Source organism: Giraffa tippelskirchi, chromosome 1 (genome assembly GCF_054371585.1).
Source record: "Giraffa tippelskirchi isolate mGirTip1 chromosome 1, T2T-mGirTip1v1.2.pri, whole genome shotgun sequence".
NCBI classification, from domain to species: domain Eukaryota; kingdom Metazoa; phylum Chordata; class Mammalia; order Artiodactyla; family Giraffidae; genus Giraffa; species Giraffa tippelskirchi.
Window position 1 is genome coordinate 82660375 of NC_137275.1, and position 19190 is coordinate 82679564.

The 19190-nt window shown below is 37.6% G+C and overlaps 1 protein-coding gene across 49 annotated transcripts in view; it reads left to right on the forward strand.

The window, feature by feature from the left end:
• Positions 1-19190, forward strand: part of LOC145547098 (uncharacterized) — a 745699-nt gene that overhangs the window by 70225 nt on the left and 656284 nt on the right. For 44 of the 49 annotated variants that reach the window (XR_014083532.1, XR_014083596.1, XR_014083562.1 and 41 more), the window contains one exon: positions 18119-18253. The gene's annotated coding sequence lies outside the window, so the exon portion shown is untranslated. Of the gene's footprint in view, positions 1-1170; positions 1339-8273; positions 8380-18118; positions 18254-19190 lie in introns of those variants that run through there. The other 5 variants (XR_014083535.1, XR_014083622.1, XR_014083617.1 and 2 more) reach the window with 3 other exon arrangements.

Below are 19190 nucleotides of genomic sequence, written 5' to 3' on the forward strand. Positions count from 1 at the left end.
ATGGAGAAAACATAAGAAAAGGAAAAGACCTACAAAAACAATACAAAACAGATGTCGTTGTTCAGTAGCTTAGTCATGTCCAGTTCTTTGTGGCTCCATGGACTGCAGCACATCAGGCTTCCCTGTTGTTTACAGTCTCCTAGAGTTATCTCAAACTCAAGTCCATTGAGTCGGTGATGCTATCAAACTATCTTATCCTCTGCTGCCCCCTTCTCCTTGAGCCTTCAATCTTTCCCAGCATCAGGGTATTTTTAATGAGTCAGATCTTCGCATCAGGTGGCCAAAGTATCAGAACTTCAGCTTCATTATCAATCCTTCCAATGAATATTCAGGGTTGATTTCCTTTAGGATTGACTGGTTTGATCTCCTTGCAGTCCAAGGGACTCTCAAGAGTCTTCTCCAGCACCACAATTTGAAAGCATTAATTCTTCAGTGCTCAGCTTTCTTTATTATCCATCTCTCACATCTATTCATGACTACTGGCAAAACTTTGAAAATACGGTCCTTTGTCAGCAAAATGATATCTCTGCTTTTTAATATGATGTCTAGATTTGTCATAGCTTTCCTTCCAAGGAGAAAGTGTCTTTTACTTTCATGGCTGCAGGCACCATCTGCAGTGATTTTGGAGCCCAAGAAAATAAAATCTGTCACTGTTTCCACTTTTTCCCCTTCTATTTGCCATGAAGTGATGGGATCAGATGCCATGATCTTAGTTTTTTGAATGTTGAGTTTAGAGTCAGCTTTTTACTCTCCTCTTTCATCCTCATCAAGAAGCTCTTTAGTTTCTCTTCACTTTCTGCCATTAGATTGGTATCATCAGCATATATGAAGTTGTTGATATTTCTCCTGGACATCTTGATTCCAGCTTGTGATTCATCCATACTGGCATTTCGCATGATGTATCAGGTGGCACAGTGGTAAAGAATCCACCTGCCAAAGCAGGAGACACAAGAAATCCAGGTCCAATCCCTGGGTCAGGAAGATCCCCTGTAGGAGGAAATGGCAACCCACTCCAGTATTCTTGCCTGGAAAGTTCCATGGACAGAGGAGCCTGACACCATTCCATGGTGTCACAAAGAGTCAGACACAACTGAGCTGGCAACCCACTCCAGTATTCTTGCCTGGAAAGTTCCATGGACAGAGGAGCCTGACACCATTCCATGGTGTCACAAAGAGTCAGACACAACTGAGCAACTGGGCATGCATGAACTCTGCATAAAAGTTAAATAAGCAGGGTGAAAATTACACAGCCTTGTCTGAATTTTAAACCAGTCCATTGTTCCATGTCTGCTTTTAACTGTTGATTCTTGACCCACAAACATGTTTCTCAGGATTCAGGTATGGTGGTCTAGTACTCCCATCTCTTTCAGATTTTTTTATAGTTTGTTTTGATCCACACAGTAAAAGGCTTTAGCTTAGTCAATGAAGCATTTTTTTTTTTTTAAATTATGTTGCTTTTTCTATGATCCAATGAATATTGGCGATTTGATCTCTGGTTCTCTTTCCTTTTCTAAATCCAGTTATACATCTGGATATTCTTTATTTACATATTGCTGAAGCCTAGCATGAAGGATTTCAGCATAACCTTGCTTAGCATATGAAATGAGCACAATTAATGGTAGTTTGAACATTCTTTGGCATCACCCTTCTTTGGGATTGGAATGAAAATTGACATTTTCCACTCCTGTGGGCACTGCTGAGTTTTCCAAATTTGCAGACATATTTGGTGTAGCATTTTAACAGCATCATCCTTTTAGGATTTAAATAGCCCAGCTGGAATTTCATCACCTCCACTAGCTTTGTATTTAGTAACATTTCCTAAGTCCCACTTGACTTCACACTCAAGAATGTCTGGCTTTAGATGAGTGACCTGACAACACCATCTTGATTATCTGGGTCATTAAGACCTTTATTGTATAGTTCTTCTGGGTATTCTTGCCACTCCTTCTCAAACTCTTCTGCTTCTGTTAGGCCCTTACCTTTTCTATCCTTTATCATGCCCGCCCTTGCATGAAATGTTTCCTTGATATCGCCAATTTTCTTGAAGAGATCTGTAATCTTTCCCAATTTCTTGTTTTCTCTACTTCTTTGCATAAGAAAATGATAATAGGAACATGCATATCAATAATTACCTTAAGTGTAAATGGATTAAATGCACCAGTGCATGGATACAAAATAAGACCCATATATATGCTGTCTACAAGAGACTCACCTCAGACTTAGGGACACATACAGACTTAAAGTGTTGTGTTAGAAGGTATTCCATGCAATTGGAAATCAAAATGCTGGAGTAACAGTACTCCTATCAGACAAAAGACTTTAAAACACAAACTGTTACAGGAGACAATAAAGGATGCTACATAATGATCAAGGGATCAATCCAAGAAGATATAACAGTTGTAAATATATACACAATCAACAACAGAGCACCTCAGTATGTAAGGCAAATACTAACTACCATGAAGGAAAAAAATCAACATTAACACAATAATAGTGGAAGAGTTTAACACACCACTTTTCATGGATGGACAGATAATCCTGGCAGAAAATTAATAAGGAAACATAGGCTTTAAAGAACACATTGGATCAGATGGATTTAATTGATATTTTAGTAGCATTCCATCAAAAATTTCTCAAGTGCACATAGGACATTCTCCAGGATTGGCTCTACACTGGGCCACAGGGCAAGCCTTGGCAAACATAAGAAAATTGAAATCACATCAAGCATCTTTTCCCATCATAATGCTGTGAATTTAGAAATACACTACAAGGAAAAAAAAGCTTAAAAAAAACACATAAACATAGTGGCTAAACAATATGCTACTAAGCAACCAATGGATCATTGAAGAATGCAAAGAAGAAGATCAAATAATACCAAGAGACAAAAACAACAACAACAAAAAACACGACAATCTAAAACCTATGGGATGCAGCAAAAGCAGTTCTAGGGAAATTTATAGCAATACAATCTTACCACAAAAAAAGAAGAAAAAGTTCAAGTAAACAATTAACCTAGTGTGAAATAACTAGGTAGAAAAAAACAAGTAAAACCTCAAGTTAGTAGAAGGCAAAAAGAATCATAAAGATCAGAGCAGAAATAAATGACAAATAAAATAATAGTAAGGATCAATGGAGCTAAAAGCTGGTTCTTTGAAAATATAAACAAAATTGATAAACTTTAGCCAGACTCATCAGGAAAAAAAGAGATGATTCAATTCAATAAAATTAGAAATGGAAAAGAATATATTACAAGTGACACTGCAGAAATACAAAGGATCATAAGAGACTACTACAAGCAACTGTATGCCAATAAAATGGAAGAAATAGACATATTCGTAGAAAGGTACAATTTCTCAAGACTGAACCAGGTAGAAATAGAAAATATGAAGGGACAAACAGTAGCACTGAAATTAAACCTGTGATGTAAGAACTCCTGACAAACAAAAGTTCAGGACCTGATACCTTTACATGTGAATTCTATCAAATATTTAGAGAAGAGCTAATGCCTATTCTTCTGAAACCCTTCCATAAAATTACAGAGGAGCAAATACTCCCAAACTCATTCTATGAGGACATCTTCACCCTGATACAAAAAACAAAGATAACACACACAAAAAGAAAATTACAATCCAATGTCACTGATAAATATAGATGTAAAAATTCTCAACAAAATACTAGTATTCTAAATCTAATATTGCATTAAATAGATCATATATTATGATCAAGTGAAATTTAGCCCAGGGATGCAAAGATTTTTCAGTATCATCAAAAATCCATGAACTATAAATGCTGGAGAGGGTGTGGAAAGAAGGGAACCCTCCTACACTGTTGGTGGAAGTTTAAATTGGTATAGCCACTGTGGAGAATGGTATGAAGGTCCCTTAAACTAAAAATAGGGCTACCATATGTGTGTGTGTGTGTGTGTACGCGCGCGCACACGTGCTACGTTGCTTCAGTCGTGGCCAACTCTTTGAGACCCTGTGGACTATAGCCTGCCAGGATCCTCTGCCCATGGGATTCTCCAGAAAAGAATACTGGAGTGGGTCATTGCCTACTCCAGGGGATCTTCCCAACCCAGGGATCAAACCTGCATCCCCTGCATTACCACTGACCTACCAGTTGTTCAGTCACTCAGTCGTGTCTGACTCTTTGTGACCCCATGGACTGCAGCACATCAGGCTTCCCTGTCCTTCACCATCTCCTGGAGCTTGCTCAAATTCATGTCCATTGAGTCGATGATGCCATCCAACCATCTCATCCTGTGTTGTCCCATTCTCCTCCTGCCTTCCATCTTTCCCAACATCAGGATCTTTTCTAATGAGGGAAACCCCTATATCCCTAGTATGTAGTCAAAGGGTGTAAACTTAGAGTTATAAATACTAGGGATATACTTATTTATAACTGAAAGTTTATACCTTTTGACTACCTTCCTCCAATTTTTCCCCCGACACTCTGCCTCTAGGTCTGATGTCTTGTTCTATGACTTTCTTTGTTTTAGAATTTTCATATAGGTGAAATCATATAGCCTTTGTCTTTCTCTCTCTGACTTATTTTACTTAGCATAAAAGCTTCAAGATCCTTCCATATGGTTGCAAATGGTAGAATTTCCTGTTTTTTTTATGATTGAATAATATTCCGTTATATATACCACAATATCTTTATCCATTTATCCATCAATTGGCACTGGTTGTTTCCATGTCTTGGCTTCTATAAACAAGGCTGTTTTTTTTTTCTTTGCTGATTCTTATTGATAGAGAAATTCCACTTTCATTTGTGGGCTAACCAATGATTCACAGGAAGTTTCAATGATAATTATATTTTCAATTGTTACAAATTAATACAAATCTCACTGAGAGACTGAGTGTTTGATTGTGTCTATTTTCTATGTGTGTGCCAATCTTTTTTAATGAACTTTAGAATAGAGCAAGTTTTATTATTTCATTCTATCTGAGAGAAATTAATAATTATTCTCCAAGATTAATTGATCAAGTCATACCAAATTTGCATTATGAAAATATGATTTATGAGGAAAAGATATGTATTTGAAAGTGTGCAACAAGTACAAAACATTGAGAATCTCCCATCCAGAAAGTAACTATAAGGATCTTCCCAACCCAGGGGTCGAACCTTCCCAGCCCAGGGGTTGAACTGTTGTTTGAGCAGTCACTCATACAAGTTTTGAAATTTGTTTTTAGTAGGAATTTGTTATAACATGTTAAGCCATTGAGAATCATTTATTCTGGAACCCTGCTTTTTACTCTCCTAAGTATCTTTGTATACTGCTGGTTTCAAAGGAGTTTTTTCCTTAACATTTCTAATTTCCTACACTGGGTATAATTCAGGAAGCTATTTGTTGCCTAATATGCTGTCTTCTAAAACAATTCTCAATCTGCCAGATTCTCCTGGTGAGTGAGATAGGGAGGACTTTTGATTTCTAATCTGTTGGATACAGTTTATATACAACACCCTCATTTTCTAAAGGGAGAAGGCAATGGCACCCCACTCCAGTACTCTTGCCTGGAAAATCCCATGGACGGAGGAGCCTGGTAGGCTGCAGTCCATGGGGTCGCTAAGAGTCGGACACAACTGAGCAACTTCACTTTCACTTTTCCCTTTCATGCATTGGAGAAGGAAATGGCAACCCACTCCAGTATTCTTGCCTGGAGAATCCCAGGGACGGCAGAGCCTGGTGGACTGCCGTCTATGGGGTCGCACAGAGTTGGACACGACTGAAGTGACTTAGCAGTATTTTCTAAATGTGCCTGCAGTGGCCTGAGAGACTAGACCTTTGCAGTGACCCAATTTACCGCTCCCTGGGAATAATTCATCCATTCATCCTACTAGAGAATTGGTTGATGAAGTATTTATTTTCAGTATAACTAAAGCTTTCTTTTTTCCTTCTGAGGAGCTCAGAATTTGTAGGTTTGCTTACTTGTCCTGCATAGGTTTTGATTTTTATATGTCCTAAACTCTCATATCAACAATTGTTTGTATAGATCCCCTGTGAAAAGATAAATGTCTTAAATGGGTTTGTGACATTTATTTATTTATTTATTCATTCATTAACTGAAGTTAATTCAAAACAAATATAACTATGGCAAAGGGAATCTGTGCTTAGTAAATTCAGAGAAAAGTGAAAGGAAATTTTATACATATAGTAGATATAAGGTACAGAAAACCAGAGGTCATTTTTGGTATCCCTCACACAACCTCTTGAGTGCCTATCACATAATACAGTTTAAGTATATTGTAAAAATACATTGAATTAGCACTGTTTTCATTCTTTTCAGACTATGCAGGCTATTCATTGTAACAGGAAACTGAATGAAGTAAAATTTATTGACAGCAGTATCACTTGTATTTTTAAAGATATTTATATGAAACAAAAAACACAATGATTATAAATAACACTTGACTGTATTCTTGAAACACAAGAGAAAAATTAATCAAGCAAAAAAAAAATTGAAATTGATGGTGGATTAATTTTAGGGCCCTCCCTTCCTCCCCCCACTCACTCTCCCTGCCTCCCTCTCTCCCTTCCTTCCTTCACTTCTTTCCTTTATCTTTTTTTCTCTTTCTTATATCTGAGAACCACATTGTTAATTTCTATACCTATACATGCTGCTCTTCTCTAGTCAGAAGCAAAGCTAAGATTTGAATTTTAGAGAAAAAATATTAACAGATGTCAGAAGAGTGAAATAATCATGCATTATCACATGTCTTTAAAATAAACAATCACATGTGTTCAAAATGTTTTAGACTAAAATAAAATAGATCATTATCAGTCCTTGCTCTCTTACTTTGGGTTGTAGGTGACAATACCTTCAAATTTTTCTGACAGTAAGTCCCTAGTGAAAGATATAACTACACTCATTGCCAATCACTGTGAAAAGATCTCTGAGAAGAGTATTATATCATACACTGAAGATCACCCACCAATGGCCAATTCATTCATTCATTTAAAATTTTTTAAATGACAGTAAAGTTGTACATGAAACAAAATCTCTAATTTCTTGGAGTTACTGGAGGATTCATGAAATGAATATATAAATAAATAATGTCATCTTATATGCTGTGAAAAACATAAAGCAGATTATGGACACAGACTAAGGAGATTGACAGGTTGCTGATACAGTTACTATGACTATGGAAGGCCTCTGTCAATTGGTAACTGTGATGACTTTTTGATGTATCAATCTTTCTAAGCTATAGTCCCAAGTTAGCTATTCAATCAAACAATAATCTAGATGATCCTATGAAGAAATCATGTAGATTTAATTATAATTTCTCATTGGTTATCTTTTAGTAAGACTGACTATGATGAATGGGCTGACTTAATCAATTGGAAGGTTTAAAATCAGAGTTGAGGCTTTCGTGGGAGACAGGAGCAGTTCTGTGAACAACAGTTTCATGCTTGTGGAGATAGTCTTCATATATTTATATATATAAAACTCTCTGACTGAACTCTAAATGGTATGTTAACATTTAAGTGGAGTGCTCAGTGACCTGGGGAAATGAGTTATTTTAAGGGCTTCAGACAGAGTGTTTTAGATGGAGGGATAAGAAAGACCTTGAGGAAGAAATGAGAGTTTGAGGAATAGAAAAAAAGCCTCTATTTCTGATATGAATTCATGGATGAGAGGGTTATGTATGGTTGATGCAGAGAAAGACAAGGATCAGATCTTGTAGGGCTTTGCAGGACATGGAAAAGGGTTAGGGTTTTATTTGTATATAAGAGGAAGTCATTGGAGGGTTTTGAGCAGTGAACTGACATGCTCAAATGTATATTTTAAAAGCTAACTTCTGCTGCTGTATGAAAAAATAACCTGAGGGGTCATGATCAGTATGAAGAAGATTTGGGATGAAGCTATCACAGTGGGGTCTCTACTGTAGATGCTGGTGTCTGGGTTGTAGTAGTAGCAGAGGAAGTACCAAAAAAATTGGATGATTTGGGGATATATTTTGGTGGTAGTGCTCACAGGGATGATATTTGAGTTGGATTCATTGGACAAGATAAAGCAAGGAATCAAGGATTAAAAGGCATTCTGCCTGAGAACATGGATAAATAGAGATATTATTTGCTGAGAACATCAAGATGGAGGAGGCACAAACAGGTGAAAGGTATTAGAGTCCAGGGAAGAAACGAAGGCATTCATCTCCAGTGACAGGAGGAAAGCCAGATTCTGTGCTTCCAATGCAGGTAGATTTGTAAGTGTGGCTTTGGCAGAGTTTATAATTTTGCTTCCAATTTCTTCTATGTTTCTATGAAACAGGAAAGGGAAAGCCATCTCCACGTGCACTAATATCCATGATGTGGAAAAAAGTGGCAGAGAGTACCTGACACACTTTAGAGAGTGTCAGGGGAAGCAATTTGCTCAGGTAAGGGGCCTTGATTTCTTAACCAGATTGTGGAAACAATGCAACAAAGGCAATCTGGGAGTAGTTATACAAAGAGCTGATGAAGATATGTCTCTTAATATTTTCAGTGGACAGCATGATAGCTGGTCGTATCCCGGGAAGTACTTGTGAAATGTAGGGGACTTCCCCCTCAGCACCATGGAAGCTTTCTGTCAGCACCTTCTTTGCATCCATGTAATGTGACAGTTTTACACCACACGCATACCAGTCATGTTCTAACTTCATTCAGGCCCAGTGGATTCTCCTTCTTAGAGCCAGAGCACTCTTATTATCACAAATATGCAAGCAAAAATCTTCCCTTTTTCTTATCCCTCACTCAATCAACCAGTCCTTAGCAACTGTTGAGACTTACTTCTCTTTCGAGTTTGCAATATCCTGTCTTGGCATTCAAATCATTCTCATTTGCCATTGGTATTATTAGAACTTTGCAAGAGCTTCCAAACTTATTTCTCTACTTCTAACCTTTAATTGTATGATCATTTTTTTTTTTACTATCTATAGCCAGAATCATCATTCTAAAATGCAAAATTGATACTATCACTTCCAGTTGCCCTCCTCCAGGGGATCTTCCCAACCCAGGGATCAAACTGGCATCTCTTATGTCTTCTGTGTTGGCCGGCAGGTTCTTTACCACTAGCACCACCTGGGAAGCCCCTAAAACCTTTAACAGCTCTCAGATACTTCCAGGATAAAGTCCATCAGTCCAGTCTCTTGCATAGCTTCTCTTTCTCTCACTCTCTTTTTTTAATTTTTATTTTTTTGTTTCTGTCAGATCCACAATTCTTTATTATATTGGTTGGAAAGGAAAACTGAGATTTTTTTTTTTAGTAAAATATTTTAACAAAAATTTATTATCATTAAAAGCATTTATCATAGCTTCTAATGCCCTCATGATCTGGCTTTGTTTATATCTCTTAATTTTCTCCTATACCTTTATACCAGTTATGATCTTCTGATCAATTAGCTCTACTAAACAACTAGTATTTCTTTTTTTGAAAAAAAATTTCATTGAAGTGTAGTTGATTTACAATATTGTGTTAGTTTCTGGTGTACACCAAATTGATTCAGATATATACATATTTTCTTTTTCATGTTATTCTCCTTTATGATTTATTACAGGATAGTTAATATAGTTCCCAATATTATGTGTTATAATTGTAACACATATAATTATAATATAATTAAATTATATTATAATTATAATATATTAGTTCTCTATATATTATATATTCCCTAATATGTGCTATACAGTAGGACCTTGTTATTCTATTTTATATATAGTAGTTTATATCTGCCAATTGATATTTCTTCAATGAACTATGTTGTGCAAACCATTGCACAAGCTTTGCCCTAGGCATGGATATTGTAACCTCCTTCTATTCATTCTGTAAGTCTCAACCTAGATGTCACTTCCTCTGAGAATCCATCCCTGATAGTACTTTGGGTGACCTTTTCTGCTCCCAGGGTATTCTCTGCTTATTCTTATTACACTACTTACAAATTGGGCTTGAAATGGCCCATTTTCATATCCATCTGCTCTACTAGACCAAGTTCCTTGGCAGAAATTATGTTTTGTTTTCCTCACTATTGACTTCTGAGGGACTAGCATAGTATCTGAAACATGTGATGAGGTTCAGGGAAAAATAGCATCAGAGATTGGAAGGGCTTTAGCCAAAGAAAATAAAAGAACAGCTCTGATTATAAATAACAATGTCCTCCTCACACCATTTACATGACCATTTCTAGAAAATTTTACAAATAGATACAACTTTGGTCTTTTCTCTTGGCATGAAGAAGAGCTCTTTTCAACAGATCTGGGGAGCAATTTGTATAACTGATGTTATACAAGGCCCAGACATCTTAGGGCCCAAAGAGTATTTGGTTTAAAGGTGATCCTATCTCATGGATAAGTTAGGTCTTCCAAATATTTTACTTGCTCCAGTTCTACCATGCCCTCTTCCAATGCCGTTGTTGACATCTACCTATCAGACAACTGTGTGCTTGGTTGTTTAGTCATGTCTGACTCTTTGCGACCCCATGGACTATAGCCCACCGGGTTCCTCTCTCCATGGGATTTTTCTGACAAGAACACTGGGGTAGGTTGCCATTTCCCAACCCAGAGATCAAAACCATTTCTCTTGTGTCTCCTGCACTGGCAGGAGGATTCTTTACCACCGTGCCACCTGGGAAACCCCATCAGACTGCTGGATGAATGCATATGTACATGATCCCTGCTTGTGAGCAAAGTTTTATTTCCTTGTCAGGGCTCCTTATGCATGCATACATGCTAAGTCACTTTAGTCGAATCAGACTCTTTGCGACCCCATGGTTTGTATAGCCCACCAGGCTCCTCTGTCCATGAGATTCTCCAGGCAAGAATAATGGAGTGGGTTATCATCTCCTACTCCAGGGCATCTTCCTGACCCAGGGATTGAACTCACGTCTCTATGTCTTCTGCACTGTCAGGTGGATTCTTTACCACTAGCACCACCTAGGAAACTCTCAGGGCTTCCTATGCTCCTGGCTAATTAAGAAATAGAAGCTCAGCCCCTATTCTTGTACCACAAAACAGTCTATTATGTTCAAGGTGATTTTGTTTGCTCGTTATATATGGAAGACCTCTGGGGACATTGGGATTGGCCAAGCCAGGAAATCCTTTTTATTAATTCAACAAATAGATTTTGAGCCCCTGTTATATGTCAGGTTCTGTGGATAGAGCACGAAATAAGAGAAGACAGGTGAATGTTCTCCTGCCAGTTAGGAACTAAGAGAAGGGTAGGCACTAAACAACTAAAAGTGTGATGTGTTCGTTGAAAGTTTTAACAGCACCACAGAAGCATATGTGGGGACCTGGAGATGGCTTCTCAGAGGAAGTGATGAGCTATATCTGTGGTGTATGAAAGGACATGCACTAATTAAGAATGAAGTTTACTCAGAAGGCTTTGATTTCCACAAGCTTCATAGAGGAATCTTCACTCCTGCCACTGAGTCTGGCTATGGAGTTGCCTTCTCTTGCTGGTCCTGTAGTTGATGTTGGGTCTTATTGTTGTCAGAGTGATGAGAGTTGCTACAATGCCGCACTCTGAAAACTCCAAAACTGTGCTAGGTGTCCCAGAAAACTTGTTGAAAAGAAACTGCTATAGCAAAAATAGAGGCACTGCAATCCTGATTGCTACTATGTACTCTTAAGCCAAATTATCTGACCCTAATGCCACCATAACTGTTGTCACAAGTACCACCTATGATATATCTTCTTGAGACAACAAAAATATACTGCAGCATTGAAGATAATTCATTTATCCTATGTTGTGCACAATCACGAAAAGCCAACCAAAATAATCACATGGATCACAGGCTTTGTGTAACTCAGTGAAACTATGAGCTATGCTTTGCAGGGCCACCCAAGACATGGGTCATGTTGGAGACTTCTGACAAAATGTGGTCCACTGAAGAAGGGAATGACAAACCACTTAAGTATTCTAGCCTTGACCCATGAACAATATGAAAAGGGAAAAAGATATGACACCACAAGATGGGCACCCCGGTTTTGGGTGTCCAGTATGCTGCTGGGGAATTACAGAGAAATATCTTCAGGAAGAATGAAGAGACTGAGAAAGAGTGGAAAAAACACTCAATTATGGATGTAACTGGTGGTGAAAATAAAGTCTGATGCTGTGAAGAACAATATTCCATAGGAACTTGGAATGTGAGGTCCCTGAATCAAGGTAAATTGGACGTAGTCAAGCAGGAGATGGCAAGAGTGAACATCAGCATTTCAGGAATCAGTGAACTAAGATGAATGGGAATGGACAAGTTTAATTCAGATGACCATTATATCTACTACTGTGAGCAATTCCTTAGAAGAAATGGAGTAACCCTCATATTCATCAAGAGTCTGAAATGCAGTTCTTGGACACAATTTCAAAAATAACAGAATGTTCTCAGTTTATTTCCAAGCCAAACCATTCAACATCACAGTAATCCAAGTCTATGCTCCAAACATTAATGCTGAAGAAACTGAATGTGAGCAGTTCTATGAAGACCTACAGGACCTTCTAGTTCAGTTCAGTTCAGTCACTCAGCCATGTCCAACTATTTGTGACCCCATGGCCTGCAGCACACCAGGCTACCATGTCCACCACCAACTCCCAGAGCTTGCTCAAATTCATGTCCATCAAGTTGGTGATGCCATCCAACCATCTCATCCTCTGTCATCTCCTTCTCTTCCTACCTTCAATCTTTCCCAGCATCAGGGTGTTTTCTAAGGAGTCAGTTCTTCACATCGGGTTGACAAAGTATTGGAGCTTCAGCTTCAGCATTAGTACTTCCAATGAATATTCGGGACTGGTTTCCTTGAGGATTGACTGGTTTGATCTCTTTGCAGTCCAAGGGACTTGGAAGAGTCTTCTCCAACACCACACTTCAAAAGCATCAATTCTTTGGTGATCAGCTTTCTTTATGGTCCAACTCTCACATCCATACATGACTACTGGAAAAACCGTAGCTTTGACTGTATGGACCTTTGTTGATAAAGTAATGTCTCTGCTTTTTAATATGCTGTCTAGGTTTGTCATAGGTTTTCTTCCAAGGAGCAAGTGTCTTTTACTTTCATGGCTGCAGTCACCATCTGCAGTGATTTTGGAGCCCAAGAAAATGAAGTCTGTCACTGTTTCCATTGTTTCCCCATCTATTTGCTATGAAGTGATTGGACTGGATGCTGTGATCTTCGTTTTTTGAATGCTGAGTTTTAAGCCAACCTTTTCATTCTCCTCTTTCACTTTCATCAACAGGCTCTTTAGTTCCTCTTTGCTTTATGCCATAAGGGTGGTGTATTCTGCATATCTGAGGTTATTGATATTCTCCTGGCAATCTTGATTCCAGCTTATGCTTCATCCAGTCTGACATTTTGCATGATGTACTCTGTGTATAAGTTAAATAAGCAGGGTGACAATATATAGCCCTGACGTACTCCTTTCCCAATTTGGAACCAGTCTGTTGTAACATGTCTGGTTCTAACTGTTGCTTCCTGACCTGCATAAAGATTTATCAGGAGGCAGGTAAGATGGTCTGGTTTAACACCAAAAAAGAGATGTCCTTTTCATCACAGGGGAGGAATGTAAAGTAGGAAGTCAAGAGATACCTGTAATAAGAGGCAAGTGTAGCCTCGGAGTACAAAATGAAGCAGGGCAAAGGCTAACAGAGTTTTGCCAAGAGAATACACTGTTCATAGAAAACACCCTGTTCCAAGAACACAAGAGACAACTCTACACTTGGACATCACCCGATGGTTAACACCAAAATCAGATTGATTATATTCTTTGTAGTTAAAGATGGAGAAGCTCTATATGGTTAGCAGAAACAAGACCTGGGCTGACTGTGGCTCAGATCATGAACTCCTTATTGCAAAATTCAGGTTTAAATTGAAGAAATCAGGGAAAACCACTATACCATTCAGGTATGACCTAAGTAAAATCCCTTGTGATTATACAATGCAAATGACAAATAGATTCAGGAGATTCAATCTAGTAGACAAAGTGCCTGAATAACTATTATGGGTGGAGGTTTATAACATTGTACAGGAGGCAGTGACCAAAACCATCCCAAAGAAAAAGAAATGCAAGAAGGTAAATTGGTTGTCTGAGAAGACCTTATAAAGAATTGAGAAAAGAAGAGAAGCAAAAGGCAAAGGAGAAAGGGAAGCATATACCCAACCGAAAACAGTTTCAGAGAATAGCAAGGAGAGAGATAAGAAATCCTTCTTAAGTGAACAATATAAAGAAAAAGAAGAAAACAATAGAATGGGAAAGACTAGAGATCTCTTCAAGAAAACTAGAGATACCAAGGGAACATTTCATGCAAAGATGGGAACAATAAAGGACAAAAGTGGCAAGGACCGAACAGAAGCAGAAGAGATAAAAAGATGTGCAAGAACACACAGAAGAACTATACAAAAAATGCCTTAGTGACCAAGATAACCATGACAGTGTGGTCACTTACCTAGAGCCAGACATCCTGGAGTATGAAGTCAAGTGGGCCTTAGTAAGCATCACTAAGAAGAAAGCTAGTGGAGGTGATGGAATTCCAGCTGAGTTATTTAAAATCCTAAAAGATGACGATGTAAAGTGCTGCACTCACTGCATGGCTAAGTCACTTCAGTCATGTCTGATTCTTTTGGACCTTATGTACCTTAGCCTGCCAGGCTCTTCTGTCCATGATATTCCCCCAGGCAAGAATACTGGAGTGAGTTGTCATTTCCTACTCCAGAGGATCTTCCTGACCCAGAGTTCAAACCCGGGTCTCCTACATTGGCAGGCAGGTTCTTTATCACTAGTGCCACCTGGAAAGTTGCACTCAATAGGTCACCAAATTTGGAAAACTCAGTAATGGCCACAGGACTGGAAAAGGTCACTTTTCATTCCATTCCCAAAGAAAGGCAATGTCAAAGAATCTTCAAACTACCGTACCATTGCACTCATTTCACATTCTAGCAAGGTTATGATTAAAATTCTTAAAGATAGGCTTCAGCAGTATGTGAACTGAGAACTTCCAGGTGTTCAAGCTCAATTTAGAAAAGGCAGAGGAACCAGGGATCAAGTTGCCAACATGCATTGGGTCATAGATAAAGCAAGAGGAATTCCAGAAAAAACATCTGCTTCATTGACTACGCAAAAGCCTTTGAATGTGTGTATTACAACAAATTGTGGAAAATTCTTAAAGGAATGAGAATACCAGGCCACCTTACCTGCCTCCTGAGAAACCTGTATGCAGGTCAAGAAGCAGCAGTTAGAAGAAGACATGGAACAATGAACTGATTCAAAATTGGGAAAGGAGTACATCAAGGAGTACATCACTCTGCTTATTTAATTTATATGCAGAGTACATCATGTGAAATGCTGGGCTGGATGAATCCCAAGCTGGAATCAAGATTACTGGGAGAGATATCAATAACCTCAAATATGCAGATGGTAGTACCACTCTAATGACAGAAAGTGAAGAACAGCTAAAGAGCCTCTTGATGAAGTTGAAAAAGGAGAGTGCAAAACTGACTTAAAGCTCAACATTCAACGTACAAAGATCTTGGCATCCTGTTTCATCACTTCATGGCAAACAGAAGGGGAGAAAGTGGAAACATGGATGGATTTTATTTTCTTGGGCTCCAAAATATCCACAGATGGTGACTGTAGGCATGAAATTAAAATACTCTTGTCCTTAGAAGAAAAGATATGATGAAACTAGACAGTGTATTAAAAACCAGAGATCTCACTTTACTAACAAAGGTCCATTTAATCAAAGCTGAGGTTTTTACAGTAGTTATGTATTGATGTAAGAATTGGACTATGAAGAAGACTGAGAACTGAAGAATTAATGCTTTTGAACTGTGGTTCTGGAGAAGACTCTTGAGAGTCCCTTGGACAGCAAGGAGATCAAACCAGTCAATCCTAAAGGAAATTAACTCTGAATATTTATTGGAAGGACTGATACTGAAATTCCAATAGTTTGGCCATGTGATGCAAAGAGTCAATTCATTGGAAAAGACCCTCATCCTGGGAATGACTGAGGGCAGGAAGAGATGGGGTCAACAGGAGATGAAATGATTGGATGGCATCACCAGCTCAATGTACATGAGTTTGAGCAAACCCTGGGAGATAGTGAAGGACACGGAAACCTGGCATACTGTAGTCCATGAGGTCTCAAGGAATTGGACATGACTTAGCAACTGATTATCAGTATGCTGTGCCAATTTGTTCTAGTTCCTTTGCTTCCCACAGGAAGTTTTATGTGAACTGCTAAGTTCTTTTCCTTTTTAATTGAAGACTTCCCTGAGACAAGCTGTAGGCACATGAGAATGAGAGCTCATGCATAGAACAAGTCTGCACGGTAAATGCCGTATTGTACTCAGCATTGCTCTTCATTCAACCACAGAGCAGTGTCATTGGACCAAGATTTTTAGACTGACTTGCTTCACTTAAGATTTATTACATTAGGCCCAAATAATATAATATTCCTGTGAGTTGCATAGGAAATACTTGATGCTGTAATTGCCTCAGTACAAAGAAACATAATAAAAGCCATGTCAATAAAGGACACCTTGTTATTCAGTAGAATTGTGTTACATGAGCATCTTCATTTAAATTTATGTGATATGCACCATATAAAGCATGAAGGTTTTTAAAATAAGCAAGCAGCAAAGGTCATACATTCAGTAGCATCTTTAGAAAACTTTTTTTTCTGTATGGTAAATACACCTATATTTCCACCTCATAGATTCAGCCTATGAAGTGAATTATTTATGAATTGTTTTAAAGAGGTTTTGATATATTAATCACCTAAATATGTCTGACATCAGTGTATAATTGTTATTTAGAAACATTCAGATCTGACTGGCTCATTGAAAATTTTGTCACACAAATCTGAAATGACAGATCCATTACCTGAATGTATTCACCCTTAAATTTTTGCATAAGTTAGTGTCATTATGTCACTTCTTCTCTGGAATAGTAAAATATATAGTTATTATTTTTGCTCTTCTTAAACATTATCTTCTATATAACATGTTCACAAATACTTTATTACTACCACTCCTGAGATGGAACATGTTTTCTGGGAAAGAGTCAAGATTTTGTTTTCTTTGCTGAACTTCTGTTATAAAAGAAAATCATATATCAAGGATGAAAGAGATTACAGTATTCTTGATTTGAACCTCTACTTTGAAGAAGCCCAGGTCACTGTCAGATGGACTATACCTACAATTTCTTTATTAAACTAAAACAGTGGGTAAGGTGGATGGTTGCTAAGGGTATTGACTTTCTCACAAACTTGAGTCTCCCAGATTGCCATGCTGGAACTGTGTGTTTACTCAGTCTGCTCCTACTACACTCTGGCATTACCCATTTTAAAGGTCCTTTTTGGACTGAATAACATTGGATGAGATCCAGAAGATCAGACAAGAAATGTTTATGGATATGCCCCAGTTGAACTCTTACCTCAGATGCCATCATATTTAAGTTCTAATCACTTTTTATTTGATAAATTTTATATACTAAGTATATTGAATCATTTCTCCAGTTACTGTGTTTTGGACTATTTGCAATTATTTCACAATATAATCAATTCCAGACTTGTCAACACTTGATTTGTAAACCCTTGTTCTTGATATTTTAAATGAAACAGTCAGTAAAAATCAAAACCTGCATTATGGTGTCATCTGAGTTTTTGTTCTAGATAACATATTCAGTGTTATTAGGAACAATTATGTGTTTCATTAACTGACAGTGAATTAAAAGGAAGGTATTGACTTTATCTTTTCAAAATGCTTAAAAATGAAAGTATGGTGAAGCAAATGATAAAATCAGTTAATTTTATCAAAAGGAAATTGGTTATCTATCTTAATCAGAGCTCTTGTGATTAAGCCATTCAAATTTTCTTGAAGAAAAAGGAAAAAAAATCAGGAGAATTAAAAAGGGGAAGGACTTCAGAATAAGATATTTCATGGAATCTGAAGAAAGACATGTATCTAGATCTCAAGAACTGAACCTGGTTTTTACTGATTATATTTTTACTAAATGTAATTATTAATTGCAATTAAAATGACTAATCTTTTAGGATTTTACTTTCTCCCACTGTTGTGGGTCTTGAAGTTGCTGTCTCTGCTCTTTATTACATTTTGATTTATTCTTATCTCCTTTTTTTCTGAAACCAGTTTTCTCTCCATTTCCAAGAAGACTTACAGAGGCTATTGACTTTGAAAACAATCTACTGATCATTAAGGGAGAAAGACATGGTGAATGTGTCTGAATTGAGTGCCCATCTCTGGCCCAATCAGCAACCACCAGAGGTAGGTTTCACATAATGCAAACATGACAGAAGATTGTCTAATATTATGGGATGGGAGGGAAGTTTTCAGAAAAATAAAATAGATAATAGGTTGAAAAAATATCACAAGATCTCTATTAATATATCAACTGTCATAATAAAATAACAACTACCTGTATTAATGAACCTTTGCTAATGATAGTTCTGTTTGAGCCCTCTGTCAAGAAAATGATTTGATCACAGTGAGGGATGACCCCATAAGGAAGGAAAGCATCATACATCTTGAGTATGTGACTAAATTATGATCGAGTAACTCCTGTTTGTTTTTTATGCTAAAATTGGAAGGTTCTCTAGTGGCCATTGTATTAGTCAGAGTTGTAAAGAAAACTGATAAGAAAGGGGATGGAGAAAGGGAGAAACAGAAAGAGAAAGAGAAGGGATTGATTTGAAAGAATTGGCTCATGCCATTGTTAGGGCTGGTAAGTGACGACTGAAAATTCCTAAGGGCAAACTCGTTGGTTGGTAATTCCAGCAATATTTGATGTTACAGTCTGAAGTCCAAAGGCTGGGAACTTAGGAAGAATTTTTATTTTGGCAGCTGGAGGCAAGATTATTTCTTCTGCAGGAAACCTCAGTTTTTTCTCTTAAGCATTTCATTTAGTGGATGAGGCTCACCTACATGATGGAGGGTAATCAGCTTTACTTAAAGTCAACTGATTATAAATGTTATTTACATCTTAGAAAGTACCTTTACAGAAAAATCTAGGTTAGTGTTTTGACCAAACAACTGGTCACCATGATCTCACTAAGTGGACACATAAAATTAACCATCACAGCCATGAAGCTTCTTTGTTTTTCTGTATTAATGCTAAGCATCTAAGTTCTCTCAAGAGAGTCTGTTTTTGTAGCATGCACACATGTACTTCTTGTATTGATGATATTTCAATCTTCTTGCGATG